This window comes from Petaurus breviceps, unplaced genomic scaffold (genome assembly GCF_028583685.1).
Source record: "Petaurus breviceps papuanus isolate PSGF00001 unplaced genomic scaffold, PetGlider_PUasm1.0 218, whole genome shotgun sequence".
NCBI lineage: Eukaryota > Metazoa > Chordata > Mammalia > Diprotodontia > Petauridae > Petaurus > Petaurus breviceps.
The window spans coordinates 1,292,915-1,296,286 of record NW_027185872.1 but is presented as its reverse complement, the minus strand read 5'-3'; the positions used below and the strand labels follow the sequence as shown (position 1 = coordinate 1,296,286).

The 3,372-nt window shown below is 40.7% G+C and overlaps 1 long non-coding RNA gene across 3 annotated transcripts in view; it reads left to right on the top strand.

The window, feature by feature from the left end:
- Positions 1-3,372, top strand: part of LOC138165956 (uncharacterized) — a 9,292-nt gene that overhangs the window by 1,227 nt on the left and 4,693 nt on the right. The window contains exons 3-4 of one of the 3 annotated variants that reach the window (XR_011169505.1): positions 2,217-2,341; positions 2,879-2,964. This is a non-coding gene — a long non-coding RNA (uncharacterized lncRNA). Of the gene's footprint in view, positions 1-2,216; positions 2,342-2,829; positions 2,965-3,372 lie in introns of those variants that run through there. The other 2 variants (XR_011169504.1, XR_011169503.1) reach the window with 2 other exon arrangements.

Below are 3,372 nucleotides of genomic sequence, written 5' to 3'. Positions count from 1 at the left end.
ACATTTGTGTGTGTGATGTGTATGGATGTATAGGTGTGTGTGTATATTACACACATATTTGTGTGTGTGATGTGTATGGATATATAGGTGTGTATATATATATATTGCACATATTTGTGTGTGATGTATATTGATGTATACGTGTGTGTGTATATACATATTACATATATATTTGTGTGTGATGTGTATGGATGTATAGGTGTGTGTATTACCCATATATTTGCATGTGTGATGTGTATGGATGTATAGGTGTGTGTGTATATATATCACACACATATTTGTGTGTGATGTATATTTATGTATAGGTGTGTGTATATACATATTACATATATATTTGTGTGTGTGATTGTGTATGGATGTATAAGTGTGTGTTTGTGTATCTATTACACATATATTTGTGTGTGTGTATTGATTTATAGGTGTGTGTGTATATATATTACACACATATTTGTGTGTGTGATGTATATTGATCTATAGGTGTGTGCATATATATATTACATATATATTTGTGTGTGTATGTGTATTGATTTATAGGTGTGTATGTATCTATTACACACATATTTGTGTGTATGTATGTGTATACCATGGTGGATTTTAAACCTCATTTTCCAGAATGGTAAGTCTGGCTGAAGAGGGTGAAAAGCCCTTGATTTTTCTAAGATGTGTGAAATAGACCATAACCCGTTAGGACATTCTTTCCTTTAAAAGACGTCCCGCGTCTTAAAATTCTGGGGGTTTTATGAATCGATTCTGAGGGTTATTTTGCCCCTCTTAGGTTGATATTCTGCTCAGTTACTGATGGAAGTTTATCCTTATTAAGAATAGGGATAAACCCCTAGAGATTCAGCAAAGAACTTCAAATGCCTTGAACATGAAGGGCATTTTAGGGAGAGGTTCTCTGGGAGGCTATACCCATTTTTTTTAATCTGGTGGAATGGCTGGTAGAGCCCCCAGCTCAGATCTTTCTAACAAGGCAGGAAATGACTGAATAAGAAGAGAGAGCATAGCAGAAAAGACCCAGCAAAGCCAGGAAATTTGCATAGCCTGACTTTATTTACCTGTTTGCCATTCAGACAGAAAAGCCTGAAGGTGGGGAAAATATTTGAAAAAACAGTTCAAAGAAGTTAAACAGTGATGGAAATTAGATTGAATGTATTCATGGAAACAGTCTGAAACCAGTAGAAAGATAGAAGGAAGGTTATGAAACTGTAGAGACTCAGAAGGAGATAAGAATGATATCGTAAATTTGTACCAGATCTCTCATGAAAGCAATCTCCGGAAATGGGCTGGGGACAAAGGGGGAAGTCATGGTAGAGGGAAAGCTAGGAGATAACACAGCATTCTTATCAACTGATTGACTGAGATGATCAGATTATGGAAAAGAGATGTTCTCTACTATCTCTGGGGAAAATACAGGCATGGCAAGCCGGTAGAAAAGAGTTCAAAAGCAATAAAAAGTCAACAAAGTCACCATGGAAGATAACAAAGTGAAATGTTCTGAGAAAGGAAATTTCCACCTGTATATTAGAATCATAGAATATTGGAGCTGAAAGCTTAGGGATATCCAAACATATTAATACAATAATATGTGTGTATTGTCTGCATGCATGCATGTGCCTGTGCATGTGTGTGCGTGTATGTGTGTGCACATATGTGTCTGTGTATGTGTGTGTGTGTGTATTTGTTGGCCGTCTAACAGCTGGTTATGGTCTGGAAAGCCAGTATTCTTCATCTGTCTACTTCATCAGGCCAAACTTTCTAGGACCAATATGGACCATTTCCAGGAGCCTCTGCAGTGTGCCAGGGATTGATGTCATCTAGTCGATCCATATTCTTATCAATGTGAGCATTCACTCCCTTCACTCTGGCAGACAACAGATCATCCAAACCTCTTCTTCTTTGCTATCTTATCACTCCTTCATTAGGGATCCCTCCAATGGCTGAGGGAAAGAGGAGCCTTCTACTGTTTTTTTCTGTGCTCAAAACTTGATCTGTACCTTGGTTGACCCTCACTTTTACAACACCACCAGCTCCCCTCTTCTGGTCATGCATGTGCTTAGTGAGATAGACAATACCCTTGAGATTCATAAATATCTAATGCCTGGATTGGTGGTGACTTCATGGTGCCAAGTTCAAGGCATTGCATCCATTTCTCTAAGAATTCTAGACTTACCATTTTGTGATGCTACATAGGGTTTTTTTTTTTTTTTTTGCAGTGGTATAGTTGGTTGGTTGCTGTCCTTTGTGCTTGAAGAGGAAGAAAAGTGACATTTAGGATCAAGGTGAATTGTGTCTGACTGTGACTAATCAGACCATATGAACTCAGAAGGCTCTACCACAGGTCAGGCACAAAGAGTTCATATTGGAGTGGACATGTCTTTAGATGTGCTCATGTCATATTTCTTTGGAACTTCTGCAATTCTGCTTTGCTGAACACAGTGCTTTCTTTGATGCGGGCACACCATGTTGGACAGTCCTGTACCAGTTTCTTTCATGTCTCACAATTGATTCCAATGTTCTTCAGAGAGACCTTAAGAGTTTCCTTGCATCACTTCTTCTGACCTCCAAGTGAGCCCTTGCCTTATGTCAGTAAAATAGTCTTTTAGGCAAACATATATTTGGCACTTGAAAAATGTGGCCACCCCATTAGGGTTGTGCTCTCTGCAGTAAAGTTGGAATGCTTGGCAGTTTGGCTCAAGAAAGGACCTCAGTGTCCAGAACTTATTGTTAGGTGATCTTTAGAATCTTCCTAAGACAATTCAAATGGAGGCTATTCATGGCATGGCACTGGTAGACTGTCCAGGTTTCACAGGCATACAACAAGGAGGCCAGTTTGGTAGGCAGTCTAATACCTCTTCTCTCCTACACTTTCTTTCAGGGTCTCCCAAACACAGAACTTGCTCTGGCGATGCATGTGTCACATCTTACCATCTGTGTCCACTTCCCTGAAAGAATTTTGCCAAGGTAAGTGAACTTATCTACAGCATTCATTTGGAAAGCACTTAGCCCAGTCCCTGACACAGAGTAGGTGCTTAAAATGTTTCTTTCTCTTCCTTCCTTCCTCCTTCCCCTCCTTCCTCCCTTCCTTCCTCCCTCCCTTCTTTCCTTCCTTCTTTCCTTCCTTCCTTCCTTCCTTCCTTCCTTCCTTCCTTCCTTCCTTCCTTCCTTCCTTCCTTCCTCCCTTCCTTCCTTCCTTCCTTCCTTCCTTCCTTCCTTCCTTCCTTCCTTCCTTCCTCCTTCCCCTCCTTCCTCCCTTCCTCCCTTCCTCCCTCCCTCCCTCCCTTCCTTCCTTCCTTTTCCCTTCCTTCCTTCCTCCCTTCCTTCCTCCCTCTCTCCCTTCCTTCCTTCCCCTTCCTTCCTTCCTTCCTTCCT